We start from the raw sequence: 17361 nt of genomic DNA, 5'->3' as shown, positions 1-17361 counted from the left end.
ACAAGTCACAGAATAACAGAATTGTTGAGGTTGGAATGTTCCTTTTGAGAGGGTCTAGTCCAACATCCCTGCTCAAGCAGTTATCTAGAGTAGGACTGTGTCCAGTTCAGCTTTTGAATATATGTATAGAGACTCCATGGTATCTCTGGGAAGCCTGTTCCAGTTTTCAACCACCCTCACAGTAAAAAGTGTTCCCTGATGTTCAGAGAAAACCTTCTGTGATTCCATTTCTGCCCATTGCCTCTTGCCCTGTCACTGGGCACCACTGATAAGACCCTGGTTTCAACTTCTTTGCACCATCCCTTCAGATATTCGTACACATTGATGAGATCCCCCCTGAGACTTCTCTTATGTAGGCTAAACAGTCCCATCTCTTTCAGCCTTTCCTCATAGTAGAGGTGCTCCAGTCCCTTAATCATCATAGCCCTCTATTAGACTTCTTCCAGTATATCCATGTCTTGTACTAGGGAGCCTAAAACTGGACACAAGACTGCAGGTGTGGCCTCACCAGTGCTGAGTAGAGGGGAAGGATCATCTCCCTTGACCTGCTGGCAATACTTTGTCTGATGCAGCCCAGGATCTCATTAGCCTTCCTTATGAAAAGGGCACACTACTAGCTCATGTTCAAATTGGTGTCCATTAGGATTCCCATGTCCTTTTCTGCAATGTTGCTTTCCAGATGGGTGGCCTTCAGCATATACTGGTGCATGGGGATGTTCCTCTCCAGGTGCATGACTTGGCACTTGCCCTTGTTGAACTTCATGAGGTTCCCTCAGCCCATTTCTCCAGCCTGTCAAGGTCCCTCTCGATGGCAGCAGAATCCTCTGATATAACAAGTGATGTACAAGTGATATACTTCAAGTTCTGTCCTGCTCATTGCTTTTACTGTTAAGTTAAGTTAAACAAATAGATGTGTCCTATTTTGGAATCATTATATCTCTAAAGTTAAATAAATCATATTTTCATTTTAGTGAAGTCAGGACAAAAAAATAAATGCCTGTGACTTGGACATACAAGACAAACATAATTGAGCAAGTCCAGTGGAGGATCACCAAGCTGATCAGGGGTTCAGAACACGACATACATGGAGACAACTGGGTTTGTTCAGCTTTAAGAGGAGAAGGCTCAGGGAGATCTTACTGCTGTCATCAGCTACATAGAGAAAACAGACTCTCAGAGGTGCACAATGGAAGAATGAGAGGCAACGTAGATAAGTTGGAACACAGGATATACCAGTTGGGTATTTAAAAAAAAATTCCTCATACCGGGAATTCAACACTGGAACAGGAACACAAAGAAGTGGGATAAAATAATCGAATCTCCATTCCTGGAGATAGCCAAATCTTGACTAGACAAAGCCCTGAGCAACCTGCTCTTACTGGATCTCTTTTGAGTGAGAGTTAGACTTAGAGACCTTGAGAGGTCCCTTTCAACCAACATAAATTGATAATGAAACAAATGAAATAAATACATTTTGGAGAACATTTTACTGTATATTTATAATCTTTTCCAAACTTTTTATACTTACTGCCAACATGCTACCTCTTTAATGTTCTCTTTGTGGCTCAGAATTAACAGTCTACCATTCGAGTTAGTTTCAAAAATATACTGCAGGAAACAATTCACTGTTTGACTTACAGGTTTTGTCTTTTTTTTTTATTCACATTTGGAAGTTCATGATCCTGTGTAGTGGGTCTGGGATGGTAGTGATTTTCCACAGCAGCTCCTGCAGTGCTGTGCTTACTGTTGATATCAATATTATGACTACTGCTCACACAGCATCAAGGCTGTCCATCCAGCATTCCTTCCCCTACCTTCACCAATAGCTGTGGGTGGGCATGATCTTGAGAGGGACCATGGCCAGGACAGCTGACCCAGGCTGACCAAGGAGATATTCCATACCATATGACGTCAGCTCAGTAATATAAACTGGGGGAGAGGAGCAGGGAGGGGAGGCAAGATTCATTTCTGGCCTTCCAAAAGCAACCGCTACGCGTACCAAAGCCCTGCTTCTCGGGAGGTGGCTGGACATCGCTGCTGATGGGAAGTAGAGAGTAACAGCTTTATCTGCTTTTGCTTTGCTTCCCGGGCGTGTGGGTTTGCTGTTTCTTTATTAAACTGCTTTTATCTCAACCCACGAGACTCCCATCTTATTTTCTCCCCTTCCCTGGCTTGCTGAGCAGGTGGGGGATAGAGCGGTGTGGTGGGCACCTGGCATCCAGCCAGGCTCAAACTACCACATCCTGCAAACATAAGACTTAGAATTATAGAATCATAGAATCGTTTTGGTTGGAAGACACCTTTAAGATCATCGTGTCCAACCTTTGTCCTAGCCCTATCAACCACTAGACCATTTCCCTATGTACAACATCCAACCATCTCTTAAACACCTCCCTGGGCAGGCCGTACCAATGCCTGACAACCCTTTCAGTAAAGAAATTTCTCCTAATATCCAGCCTGAACCTCCCCTGGTGCAACTTGAGGCCATTTCCTCTTGTTCTATTGCCTGTTACTAGGGAAAATAGACCAACCCCTGTCTCACTACAACTTCCTTTCAGGTAGTTGTAGAGAGCAGTAAGGTTTCCCCTGAGCCTTCTCTAGACTAAACAGCCCCAGATCCCTCAGCCGTTCCCCATATGAGACATGCTCTAAATACTTTACTATTTTGGTAGCCTGCCTCTGTATCCTATCCAGCACCTCAGTGTCCTTCTTGTAGAAAGGGGACCAAAACTGGACACAGTATTCAAGGTGCAGCCTCACCAAAGCCTAATACAGGGGAATTATCATCTCCCTCCTCCTGCTGACAGCACTGTTCCTGATACAGGTCAGGATGCCATTGGCCTTCTTGGCCACCTGGACACACTGCTGGCTCATGTTCAGCTGGCTGTCAACACTCCCAGGTCCGTCTCTTCCTGGCAGCTTTCCAGCCACTACTCCCCAAGCCTGTAGTGCTGCTGGCGGTTGTTGTGGTCCAAGTGCAGGACACAGCATTTGGCCTTATTGAAACTCATGGAACTGGCCTTGACCCAGCGATACAGCCTATCTAGATCTCTGTAGAGCTTCCCTACCCTCAAGGAGATCAACACTTCCACCCAGATTGGTGTCATAGATGTAGGCACAGATGTAGCTTGGACCAGCCAGCTTGAATAAAGATGGTAGGGATAAGTTAATGCAACTGGCATGCTACTTCAGAAACAAGTGCTGCAAGTTAATCAGTTGGGCCCTGGGTGATCTCATGGGCAGAAGCAGCATATAAGGAGGTAGCTAGCAAAGGAAGGGTGGCTTTGAGTCAACTCTGGTGGTTGTACTATGTTGCCTGTGTATGTCTCTGCATGTGCATTACTTAGACTCTCTACGTCTTCGAGTGAATATTGCCTGCACTACTACAACATTTGGTGACCCCGACGTGATTTGCCGGATTGGTTGGATTAAGAACCCTTGGCAGAAAAGCACTTGGATTCCTGCTTGAAAAGGCAAGTGATCTGAGTAAACTGATATAATGGGAAAAATGATAAGCAAAGAGGAAAATCCTATTGACACCCTCCAGCATATCCTTGCTGGGAAAGGATTCAATTATGAAAGAGAGGATTTGCTAAGACTTGTAAGATGGGGACAGGAAGTAGGTCTCTTTGTTTCCCCCCAAGAAATATATGAAAAGGGAATATGACACTGGGAAAACCTAGGAGACATGTTGAATAATGCTATGGGCTTGTGTAAATCGGTATCATCCATTATACACCAGCTAGAAGCTGAGCGTGCTGCAGCTGCTGCCGTGAAAGCAGAAGCTGCTGTACCATCTGCGTTCCCAGTAGATGCTAAAAGGTTCTTTGGAGGTGGTGACTTTATAGTACCATCGGCTCCACCTCTAGAAGAAAATACTAAGAGACTCTTCGGAGGGGATAATGTCATAATACCCTCTGCTCCACCTCTAGAAGAGGAGATCATGGATGTGAGCCCACCTCCCCCAGAACCCCCTAGAGCACCGTTCCAGGAGCCGAATACGCGCATTGCTTCTCCTCCCCTCCCACCCACCCTTCACCATCCAGCCCCATCCCATCCTTCTGCTATGCCTAAAGGAGTACCTGGCAAAGAACGAAAGGTACGTTTTAGAAATGACACTGTGGATATGCCATTGCCCTTGAGCTCATCAATCCCTGAGTGCATTCCTCTTCCATCATCACCCCCAACATCTAGTGAAGGGGAAGATCAACAAAGACAATTATTAAAGGAAGAATTAATACGACACGGAGAAGATATGAAACAGACTTTGGCCCACTTGGAGGAACTGATGGAAAAACCAAAAGCAACAGCTAATCAACTGTTGGAACGAATTAATGAATTAACTAAACCAGAGATTAAAGTTTCATCCCCACAGGTGCTCAGAGATCCCCGGCCAGATAACTATGATCCGACTAAGAAATGGAGAGGCCTCATACGTGATGCGGGAATTGAAGGAGAATTTATTCCACAAGCCTTTCCAGTAATAGTAGCACAAAGAAAACGACAATGGGCACCTTTGGATTGGAAGTTGGTAAGGGAAGGCCAGAAAGCTGTAATGCAATATGGCTTGTCCAACCCATACATTCAAACGTTATTGGATCATATTTTTGCCAGTGGATTAATGACTCCATTTGACTGCCGGAAGCTAGCAGAAACTTTCCTGAAGCCCACTCAGGTATTACTATGGGAGTCTGAATGGGAAAAAAGAGTTGATCTGGCAGTAGTAGAAAATATGGACTTACAACAGGGAGATCCGCGGCGAGTCGTCACAGCAGATATGATGTTGAGTAAAGGACCGTTTGCTAACCCTCAGGTACAAGTCTGACTGCATGAAGCTATTCTGCAGCAAGCACAGACACTGGCTCGTCAAGCATTTAAGATTGTTCCTGACATGGGGGTGCCAGTTCCCTCATATACAACTATTATACAGAAACCTAATGAGCCTTTTATGACCTTTTTAGACCGTCTAAGAGCAGCTCTGGATCGTATACCAAACATGTCAACTGAAGTAAAGGCGGAAATAGGGTTACACTTAGCAGTTGCTAATGCTAACCATGATTGCAAAAAGATCCTGCAGGCTCTCCCGCGGACAGCAACTTTGGTCGACATGATAGAAGCCTGCTCTAGGGTAGGATCATCAGCACATTTAGCTGAAGCTATGGCAACAGCATTGAAACCTTTAGTTCAACCTCACAAAGGAAATCGGAGGCCAAAATGCTTTAACTGTGGAAAAATAGGACACGTGAAAAATCAGTGTCGGTCCAGACCATTGGTATGGACAAACAGCTCCGCCAGGCCATCTGGGTCCAATGGCAGATTTTATGGCAATTGTTACAGATGTGGCAAGTTTGGCCATAGAGCCACTGAGTGCCGCTCTCGAGTGGCCAGACATACAATGCCTAAGGGAAATGGGTTAACGAGCGCAAAAAGGGCGAGCATGATGACACGAAAACACCCTTCAACACCAACAGCTGCCTGGCTGGCCTCAGATCAGCCACTGCAGGAAGCACAGGAGTGGATGTGGAAACAGCAGTAGATGTAACCATCCACAACACGGAGGCAACAGTTATCTCATCTAACGCTAATGGACCCCTTGGCTATGGATTAAGTGCTTTGCTTTTAGGACGGTCATCGGCCTCTCGACAGGGTATTTTTGTGCTCCCCGGTGTAATTGATGTGGATTATGAAGGAAATATTGGAATAATGGTTAAAGTTTGTCAGTCACCAGTTTATATACCTAAAGGAACTAAAATAGCTCAACTAGTTCCTTTCAGAGCTAAAGTTCCTTTCGCAGGAAGTCGTAAGCGTCGAGACGGTGGTTTTGGATCCACTGGAGTACCTGAGGTAAGACTGGCAATGCCACTTTCACATGGAAAGCCCACTCAGACGGTTGTATTCCAACATCCAAATGGTGAACACATGGTTGGGTACAATATGTTACTGGGTATGGGAGCAGACTTTACCATTGTTGTGATATCCTATTGGCCAAAAAGTTGTAGAGAATTTAGACACCCCTTTTGTCGGAGCAGGAGGAACACAGATGACAAAAATTAGCAGAGACCTTATTTCGGTACGGATACAGGATGAAGAAAATACGTGTGTACAAATTAAACCCTATGTAATGAATACTTCAGTTTGGCTTTTAGGTAGAGATGCCTTAAGCCAAATGGGCTTTCGTTTGTCAAATGAAAATTTTTAATGGCGGCCATTGATGGGTGACCAATCCTGAAGTTAACCTGGCTCACAGATAAACCAGTTTGGATTGATCAATGGCCGCTAAGCAAAGAAAAGCTCGCCCACATTCATGAATTAGTAAATGAACAATTAGAAAAAGGTCATATTAAGCCATCCACCAGTCCATGGAATACACCAATTTTTACTATCCCTAAAAAATCAGGGAAGTGGAGGCTGTTACATGATCTAAGAGCTGTTAATGCAGTGATGCAGGACATGGGTGCTTTACAGCCAGGATTACCCTCTCCTGCAATGCTTCCAAAAGAGTGGCCCCTGTTGGTGATTGACCTAAAGGACTGTTTTTTCACAATTCCCCTACATGAGGATGACAGTGAGAAGTTTGCTTTTTCAGTACCATCGATTAACAAACAAGAGCCAGCAAAACGATATCAATGGACTGTTTTACCTCAGGGAAAGAAGAACTCGCCAACTATTTGTCAAACTTATATTGCCTGGGCGCTGGCACCTCTGCGCAAAAAATACCCTCGTGTCTTATTTTACCATTATATGGATGATATCTTGATTGCAGGAAAAGACCTGGACCAGCATCGCATTCTACAAGAAGTGAACCGGCAGTTAAGCATCTCCGGTTTGGTGATCGCGCCAGAGAAGGTACAAATGCACGCCTCTTGGAAATATTTAGGTAATATTATCACCGATGCATGCATTTATCCTCATAAGGTGGCAATTAAAACAGATATTGCTAACTTAACAGATCTTCAAAAGCTAATAGGTGATATCCAATGGATACGAACCATATGTGGTATCACGAATGAGGATCTTGCGCCATTAATGCCTTTGTTAAAGGGCTCAGTAGAGGCTGACAGTATGCGAAAACTGTCTCGGCAGCAAATCCAAGCAATAGAAAAAATAGGAAACAAGATAGTCAATAACTACAGTCACCGATATGATCCTGACTTGTCAATTAACATTGCTGTGATAAGTCAAAACCAGAATGTAATGGCAGTCTTGATGCAATGGGATTCAGTAGCGAAAGACCCATTGAGGATCTTGGAGTGGATATTTTTGCCATATAATTTGCAAAAAACAATTACCACAAGGCTTGAGGCAATTGTGAAAATAATAGTTAAGGCCAGAAAACGTCTGCTGGAAATAGCAGGGACCGAGGCAGACGTCATTTTCGTTCCTCTCACAGATGAGTTCTTGAACTGGGCACTGCAACAATCTGATGAATTACAGTGGGCCTTATTGTCATATCCAGGAACTATAAATAATCATTATCCAGCCCATAAATTGTTTTCTGTTAATTTTCAAATGGAAGACCGGCCGTTGAGATCAGCAGCACCCGTTAAAGGCCTGACTGTTTTTACCGACGCAAGTAAGATCCAAGCCAAAGCAGGAGTGGTTTGGTGGGAGAATGGAAAATGGCAAAATCTAACTGTTCACTCCCAGGCAGTTCAGTTCAACTGCTTGAACTGATGGCTGTAGTTAAAACTCTTGAGAAATGGCCAGACGTCCCATTAAACATCATCTCTGATTCCCTCTATGTGGTCGATGCCATCACTCGATTAGAGAGAGCGTTGTTGCAAGAAATCTCTAATCAGAATCTGTATAACTTATTTCTGCGGCTCTGGCATCAGATAAATGAACGTCAAACTGCTTATTATATTGGACATATTCGAAGCCATTCGGGCTTAAAAGATGGCCTATCAGTTGGCAATGAAATTGTTGACAAGATAGTGGCAGCTCCTTTATTGATACCTTCGGGGCCAATAATTGACAAATTTTCTCAAGCCCGAAGATTGCACGTTTTTTTTCACCAAAGTGCGAAAATGCTGGCGAAGCAATTTGACCTGACCATATCAGACGCTCAGGGTATTGTTTCCACGTGCCCTGCATGCCAGAATCAAATTGGCCTAGGAGTAGGAGTCAATCCCAGGGCTCTGGCACCATTAGGAGTATGGCAATCAGATATCACTGTCTATGCTCCTTTTGGGTGATTTAAACGAATACATGTCACTATTGATACTTATTCAGCCATGGTTTGGGCCACAGCCTTAACAGTTCTCGAGACTTCATAAGACATTGGAGGAGTTGCTTTGCAGTCCTTGGTGTTCCAAGAGAGATAAAAACTGATAATGGCTCGGGATACATAGCCAGTAAAACACGTAAGTTTCTAAACTTATGGGGTGTTAAACATACTACTGGAATCCCAGGAAATTCCACCGGTCAAGCCATTATTGAACGTACACATCAAACCTTAAAAGGCCTGCTAGAAAAACAAAAAACGGGGGAAGAGGGGGTGAGCCCTCAAGATAGACTGATGAAAGCTCTTTATACAATGAATCATCTCAGAATTGTGGCAAATCGGAACGAACCACCAGCATTAACACACTTTGCCCAAATGAGTCGGCATTTGGATTTTACTGACAAACCTATAGTTTGGTATAAGAATCCCACTACTGGAGAGTGGCAAGGACCTGCAGATCTGTTAACGTCAAGATAAAGTCAAGATAAACATAATCTGATATGTGTTGCTAGGAGGGACACACACTGGCAGGAAGGGATGAGTTCTTGGTAGCTCCACTGATGTTTCTGTTTCCTGATGTAGTTCTGGACTTTTCTTCAGATCCTTTAGCATGCTGATCTGTGAGCATTATCTGTAAGATGGAAGTATCTCTTCATCCGTAGAAAATGCACCATTTTTGTTTTCAAGCTCCCAGTGGTCATCTTGTTAAGTTCTTCAATTCTTTTAATGCAATACAGATAGCTGAAGGAATTTACAGCAGCGTACGTGGTGCCACAGTTGCGAGGGTTTACATTTTAATAGAGTGATGGATTGAAGGTGGATCAATTGGTTCTTTCCTCAAGATTGTGTTTTCCATTGGTCTTACAGCTAAGTCCTTTCTGTTGATGTGGCTTGATCCATTTTGCCATAATCCACTGGGGACCTTGATCTGTAATGACACAAGCATAGCCTCTTCCCCACGTTAACAGATCTGCAGGTCCTTGCCACTCTCCAGTAGTGGGATTCTTATACCAAACTATAGGTTTGTCAGTAAAATCCAAATGCCGACTCATTTGGGCAAAGTGTGTTAATGCTGGTGGTTCGTTCCGATTTGCCACAATTCTGAGATGATTCATTGTACAAAGAGCTTTCATCAGTCTATCTTGAGGGCTCACCCCCTCTTCCCCCGTTTTTTGTTTTTCTAGCAGGCCTTTTAAGGTTTGATGTGTACGTTCAATAATGGCTTGACCGGTGGAATTTCCTGGGATTCCAGTAGTATGTTTAACACCCCATAAGTTTAGAAACTTACGTGTTTTACTGGCTATGTATCCCGAGCCATTATCAGTTTTTATCTCTCTTGGAACACCAAGGACTGCAAAGCAACTCCTCCAATGTCTTATGAAGTCTCGAGAACTGTTAAGGCTGTGGCCCAAACCATGGCTGAATAAGTATCAATAGTGACATGTATTCGTTTAAATCACCCAAAAGGAGCATAGACAGTGATATCTGATTGCCATACTCCTAATGGTGCCAGAGCCCTGGGATTGACTCCTACTCCTAGGCCGATTTGATTCTGGCATGCAGGGCACGTGGAAACAATACCCTGAGCGTCTGATATGGTCAGGTCAAATTGCTTCGCCAGCATTTTCGCACTTTGGTGAAAAAAAACGTGCAATCTTCGGGCTTGAGAAAATTTGTCAATTATTGGCCCCGAAGGTATCAATAAAGGAGCTGCCACTATCTTGTCAACAATTTCATTGCCAACTGATAGGCCATCTTTTAAGCCCGAATGGCTTCGAATATGTCCAATATAATAAGCAGTTTGACGTTCATTTATCTGATGCCAGAGCCGCAGAAATAAGTTATACAGATTCTGATTAGAGATTTCTTGCAACAACGCTCTCTCTAATCGAGTGATGGCATCGACCACATAGAGGGAATCAGAGATGATGTTTAATGGGACGTCTGGCCATTTCTCAAGAGTTTTAACTACAGCCATCAGTTCAAGCAGTTGAACTGAACTGCCTGGGAGTGAACAGTTAGATTTTGCCATTTTCCATTCTCCCACCAAACCACTCCTGCTTTGGCTTGGATCTTACTTGCGTCGGTAAAAACAGTCAGGCCTTTAACGGGTGCTGCTGATCTCAACGGCCGGTCTTCCATTTGAAAATTAACAGAAAACAATTTATGGGCTGGATAATGATTATTTATAGTTCCTGGATATGACAATAAGGCCCACTGTAATTCATCAGATTGTTGCAGTGCCCAGTTCAAGAACTCATCTGTGAGAGGAACGAAAATGACGTCTGCCTCGGTCCCTGCTATTTCCAGCAGACGTTTTCTGGCCTTAACTATTATTTTCACAATTGCCTCAAGCCTTGTGGTAATTGTTTTTTGCAAATTATATGGCAAAAATATCCACTCCAAGATCCTCAATGGGTCTTTCGCTACTGAATCCCATTGCATCAAGACTGCCATTACATTCTGGTTTTGACTTATCACAGCAATGTTAATTGACAAGTCAGGATCATATCGGTGACTGTAGTTATTGACTATCTTGTTTCCTATTTTTTCTATTGCTTGGATTTGCTGCCGAGACAGTTTTCGCATACTGTCAGCCTCTACTGAGCCCTTTAACAAAGGCATTAATGGCGCAAGATCCTCATTCGTGATACCACATATGGTTCGTATCCATTGGATATCACCTATTAGCTTTTGAAGATCTGTTAAGTTAGCAATATCTGTTTTAATTGCCACCTTATGAGGATAAATGCACGCATCGGTGATAATATTACCTAAATATTTCCAAGAGGCGTGCATTTGTACCTTCTCTGGCGCGATCACCAAACCGGAGATGCTTAACTGCCGGTTCACTTCTTGTAGAATGCGATGCTGGTCCAGGTCTTTTCCTGCAATCAAGATATCATCCATATAATGGTAAAATAAGACACGAGGGTATTTTTTGCGCAGAGGTGCCAGCGCCCAGGCAATATAAGTTTGACAAATAGTTGGCGAGTTCTTCTTTCCCTGAGGTAAAACAGTCCATTGATATCGTTTTGCTGGCTCTTGTTTGTTAATCGATGGTACTGAAAAAGCAAACTTCTCACTGTCATCCTCATGTAGGGGAATTGTGAAAAAACAGTCCTTTAGGTCAATCACCAACAGGGGCCACTCTTTTGGAAGCATTGCAGGAGAGGGTAATCCTGGCTGTAAAGCACCCATGTCCTGCATCACTGCATTAACAGCTCTTAGATCATGTAACAGCCTCCACTTCCCTGATTTTTTAGGGATAGTAAAAATTGGTGTATTCCATGGACTGGTGGATGGCTTAATATGACCTTTTTCTAATTGTTCATTTACTAATTCATGAATGTGGGCGAGCTTTTCTTTGCTTAGCGGCCATTGATCAATACAAACTGGTTTATCTGTGAGCCAGGTTAACTTCAGGATTGGTCACCCATCAATGGCCGCCATTAAAAATTTTCATTTGACAAACGAAAGCCCATTTGGCTTAAGGCATCTCTACCTAAAAGCCAAACTGAAGTATTCATTACATAGGGTTTAATTTGTACACACGTATTTTCTTCATCCTGTATCCGTACCGAAATAAGGTCTCTGCTAATTTTTGTCATCTGTGTTCCTCCTGCTCCGACAAAAGGGGTGTCTAAATTCTCTACAACTTTTTGGCCAATAGGATATCACAACAATGGTAAAGTCTGCTCCCATACCCAGTAACATATTGTACCCAACCATGTGTTCACCATTTGGATGTTGGAATACAACCGTCTGAGTGGGCTTTCCATGTGAAAGTGGCATTGCCAGTCTTACCTCAGGTACTCCAGTGGATCCAAAACCACCGTCTCGACGCTTACGACTTCCTGCGAAAGGAACTTTAGCTCTGAAAGGAACTAGTTGAGCTATTTTAGTTCCTTTAGGTATATAAACTGGTGACTGACAAACTTTAACCATTATTCCAATATTTCCTTCATAATCCACATCAATTACACCGGGGAGCACAAAAATACCCTGTCGAGAGGCCGATGACCGTCCTAAAAGCAAAGCACTTAATCCATAGCCAAGGGGTCCATTAGCGTTAGATGAGATAACTGTTGCCTCCGTGTTGTGGATGGTTACATCTACTGCTGTTTCCACATCCACTCCTGTGCTTCCTGCAGTGGCTGATCTGAGGCCAGCCAGGCAGCTGTTGGTGTTGAAGGGTGTTTTCGTGTCATCATGCTCGCCCTTTTTGCGCTCGTTAACCCATTTCCCTTAGGCATTGTATGTCTGGCCACTCGAGAGCGGCACTCAGTGGCTCTATGGCCAAACTTGCCACATCTGTAACAATTGCCATAAAATCTGCCATTGGACCCAGATGGCCTGGCGGAGCTGTTTGTCCATACCAATGGTCTGGACCGACACTGATTTTTCACGTGTCCTATTTTTCCACAGTTAAAGCATTTTGGCCTCCGATTTCCTTTGTGAGGTTGAACTAAAGGTTTCAATGCTGTTGCCATAGCTTCAGCTAAATGTGCTGATGATCCTACCCTAGAGCAGGCTTCTATCATGTCGACCAAAGTTGCTGTCCGCGGGAGAGCCTGCAGGATCTTTTTGCAATCATGGTTAGCATTAGCAACTGCTAAGTGTAACCCTATTTCCGCCTTTACTTCAGTTGACATGTTTGGTATACGATCCAGAGCTGCTCTTAGACGGTCTAAAAAGGTCATAAAAGGCTCATTAGGTTTCTGTATAATAGTTGTATATGAGGGAACTGGCACCCCCATGTCAGGAACAATCTTAAATGCTTGACGAGCCAGTGTCTGTGCTTGCTGCAGAATAGCTTCATGCAGTCAGGCTTGTACCTGAGGGTTAGCAAACGGTCCTTTACTCAACATCATATCTGCTGTGACGACTCGCCGCGGATCTCCCTGTTGTAAGTCCATATTTTCTACTACTGCCAGATCAACTCTTTTTTCCCATTCAGACTCCCATAGTAATACCTGAGTGGGCTTCAGGAAAGTTTCTGCTAGCTTCCGGCAGTCAAATGGAGTCATTAATCCACTGGCAAAAATATGATCCAATAACGTTTGAATGTATGGGTTGGACAAGCCATATTGCATTACAGCTTTCTGGCCTTCCCTTACCAACTTCCAATCCAAAGGTGCCCATTGTCGTTTTCTTTGTGCTACTATTACTGGAAAGGCTTGTGGAATAAATTCTCCTTCAATTCCCGCATCACGTATGAGGCCTCTCCATTTCTTAGTCGGATCATAGTTATCTGGCCGGGGATCTCTGAGCACCTGTGGGGATGAAACTTTAATCTCTGGTTTAGTTAATTCATTAATTCGTTCCAACAGTTGATTAGCTGTTGCTTTTGGTTTTTCCATCAGTTCCTCCAAGTGGGCCAAAGTCTGTTTCATATCTTCTCCGTGTCGTATTAATTCTTCCTTTAATAATTGTCTTTGTTGATCTTCCCCTTCACTAGATGTTGGGGGTGATGATGGAAGAGGAATGCACTCAGGGATTGATGAGCTCAAGGGCAATGGCATATCCACAGTGTCATTTCTAAAACGTACCTTTCGTTCTTTGCCAGGTACTCCTTTAGGCATAGCAGAAGGATGGGATGGGGCTGGATGGTGAAGGGTGGGTGGGAGGGGAGGAGAAGCAATGCGCGTATTCGGCTCCTGGAACGGTGCTCTAGGGGGTTCTGGGGGAGGTGGGCTCACATCCATGATCTCCTCTTCTAGAGGTGGAGCAGAGGGTATTATGACATTATCCCCTCCGAAGAGTCTCTTAGTATTTTCTTCTAGAGGTGGAGCCGATGGTACTATAAAGTCACCACCTCCAAAGAACCTTTTAGCATCTACTGGGAACGCAGATGGGTACAGCAGCTTCTGCTTTCACGGCAGCAGCTGCAGCACGCTCAGCTTCTAGCTGGTGTATAATGGATGATACCGATTTACACAAGCCCATAGCATTATTCAACATGTCTCCTAGGTTTTCCCAGTGTCATATTCCCTTTTCATATATTTCTTGGGGGGAAACAAAGAGACCTACTTCCTGTTCCCATCTTACAAGTCTTAGCAAATCCTCTCTTTCATAATTGAATCCTTTCCCAGCAAGGATATGCTGGAGGGTGTCAATAGGATTTTCCTCTTTGCTTATCATTTTTCCCATTATATCAGTTTACTCAGATCACTTGCCTTTTCAAGCAGGAATCCAAGTGCTTTTCTGCCAAGGGTTCTTAATCCAACCAATCCGGCAAATCACGTCGGGGTCACCAAATGTTGTAGTAGTGCAGGCAATATTCACTCGAAGACGTAGAGAGTCTAAGTAATGCACATGCAGAGACATACACAGGCAACATAGTACAACCACCAGAGTTGACTCAAAGCCACCCTTCCTTTGCTAGCTACCTCCTTATATGCTGCTTCTGCCCATGAGATCACCCAGGGCCCAACTGATTAACTTGCAGCACTTGTTTCTGAAGTAGCATGCCAGTTGCATTAACTTATCCCTACCATCTTTATTCAAGCTGGCTGGTCCAAGCTACATCTGTGCCTACATCTATGACACCAATCTGGGTGGAAGTGTTGATCTCCTTGAGGGTAGGGAAGCTCTACAGAGATCTAGATAGGCTGTATCGCTGGGTCAAGGCCAGTTCCATGAGTTTCAATAAGGCCAAATGCTGGGTCCTGCACTTGGACCACAACAACCGCCAGCAGCACTACAGGCTTGGGGAGTAGTGGCTGGAAAGCTGCCAGGAAGAGACGGACCTGGGAGTGTTGACAGCCAGCTGAACATGAGCCAGCAGTGTGTCCAGGTGGCCAAGAAGGCCAATGGCATCCTGACCTGTATCAGGAACAGTGCTGTCAGCAGGAGGAGGGAGATGATAATTCCCCTGTATTAGGCTTTGGTGAGGCTGCACCTTGAATACTGTGTCCAGTTTTGGTCCCCTTTCTACAAGAAGGACACTGAGGTGCTGGATAGGATACAGAGGCAGGCTACCAAAATAGTAAAGTATTTAGAGCATGTCTCATATGGGGAACGGCTGAGGGATCTGGGGGCTGTTTAGTCTAGAGAAGGCTCAGGGGAAACCTTACTGCTCTCTACAACTACCTGAAAGGAAGTTGTAGTGAGACAGGGGTTGGTCTATTTTCCCTAGTAACAGGCAATAGAACAAGAGGAAATGGCCTCAAGTTGCACCAGGGGAGGTTCAGGCTGGATATTAGGAGAAATTTCTTTACTGAAAGGGTTGTCAGGCATTGGTACGGCCTGCCCAGGGAGGTGTTTAAGAGATGGTTGGATGTTGTACATAGGGAAATGGTCTAGTGGTTGATAGGGCTAGGACAAAGGTTGGACACGATGATCTTAAAGGTGTCTTCCAACCAAAACGATTCTATGATTCTATAATTCTAAGTCTTATGTTTGCAGGATGTGGTAGTTTGAGCCTGGCTGGATGCCAGGTGCCCACCACACCGCTCTATCCCCCACCTGCTCAGCAAGCCAGGGAAGGGGAGAAATAAGATGGGAGTCTCGTGGGTTGAGATAAAAGCAGTTTAATAAAGAAACAGCAAACCCACACGCCCGGGAAGCAAAGCAAAAGCAGATAAAGCTGTTACTCTCTACTTCCCATCAGCAGCGATGTCCAGCCACCTCCCGAGAAGCAGGGCTTTGGTACGCGTAGCGGTTGCTTTTGGAAGGCCAGAAATGAATCTTGCCTCCCCTCCCTGCTCCTCTCCCCCAGTTTATATTACTGAGCTGACGTCATATGGTATGGAATATCTCCTTGGTCAGCCTGGGTCAGCTGTCCTGGCCATGGTCCCTCTCAAGATCATGCCCACCCACAGCTATTGGTGAAGGTAGGGGAAGGAATGCTGGATGGACAGCCTTGATGCTGTGTGAGCAGTAGTCATAATATTGATATCAACAGTAAGCACAGCACTGCAGGAGCTGCTGTGGAAAATCACTACCATCCCAGACCCACTACACAGGATCATGAACTTCCAAATGTGAATAAAAAAAAAAGACAAAACCTGTAAGTCAAACAGTGAATTGTTTCCTGCAGTATATTTTTGAAACTAACTCGAATGGTAGACTGTTAATTCTGAGCCACAAAGAGAACATTAAAGAGGTAGCATGTTGGCAGTAAGTATAAAAAGTTTGGAAAAGATTATAAATATACAGTAAAATGTTCTCCAAAATGTATTTATTTCATTTGTTTCATTATCAATTTATGTTGGTTGAAAGGGACCTCTCAAGGTCTCTAAGTCTAACTCTCACTCAAAAGAGATCCAGTAAGAGCAGGTTGCTCAGGGCTTTGTCTAGTCAAGATTTGGCTATCTCCAGGAATGGAGATTCGATTATTTTATCCCACTTCTTTGTGTTCCTGTTCCAGTGTTGAATTCCCGGTATGAGGAATTTTTTTTTAAATACCCAACTGGTATATCCTGTGTTCCAACTTATCTACGTTGCCTCTCATTCTTCCATTGTGCACCTCTGAGAGTCTGTTTTCTCTATGTAGCTGATGACAGCAGTAAGATCTCCCTGAGCCTTCTCCTCTTAAAGCTGAACAAACCCAGTTGTCTCCATGTATGTCGTGTTCTGAACCCCTGATCAGCTTGGTGATCCTCCACTGGACTTGCTCAATTATGTTTGTCTTGTATGTCCAAGTCACAGGCATTTATTTTTTTGTCCTGACTTCACTAAAATGAAAATATGATTTATTTAACTTTAGAGATATAATGATTCCAAAATAGGACACATCTATTTGTTTAACTTAACTTAACAGTAAAAGCAATGAGCAGGACAGAACTTGAAGTATATCACTTGTACATCACTTGTTATATCAGAGGATTCTGCTGCCATCGAGAGGGACCTTGACAAGGCTGGAGAAATGGGCTGAGGGAACCTCATGAAGTTCAACAAGGGCAAGTGCCAAGTCATGCACCTGGAGAGGAACATCCCCATGCACCAGTATATGCTGAAGGCCACCCATCTGGAAAGCAACATTGCAGAAAAGGACATGGGAATCCTAATGGACACCAATTTGAACATGAGCTAGTAGTGTGCCCTTTTCATAAGGAAGGCTAATGAGATCCTGGGCTGCATCAGACAAAGTATTGCCAGCAGGTACAAGGGAGATGATCCTTCCCCTCTAA

At 44.1% G+C, this 17361-nt stretch overlaps 1 pseudogene; it reads left to right on the top strand.

Moving 5' to 3' along the window:
* Positions 1–17361, top strand: part of LOC133628593 (E3 ubiquitin-protein ligase UHRF2-like) — a 203514-nt pseudogene that overhangs the window by 30354 nt on the left and 155799 nt on the right.

Source organism: Colius striatus, chromosome W, assembly GCF_028858725.1.
Source record: "Colius striatus isolate bColStr4 chromosome W, bColStr4.1.hap1, whole genome shotgun sequence".
In the NCBI taxonomy this organism is placed as follows: domain Eukaryota; kingdom Metazoa; phylum Chordata; class Aves; order Coliiformes; family Coliidae; genus Colius; species Colius striatus.
The sequence above is the reverse complement of the archived record's forward strand: the minus strand, read 5'-3'. Positions and strand labels throughout refer to the sequence as shown.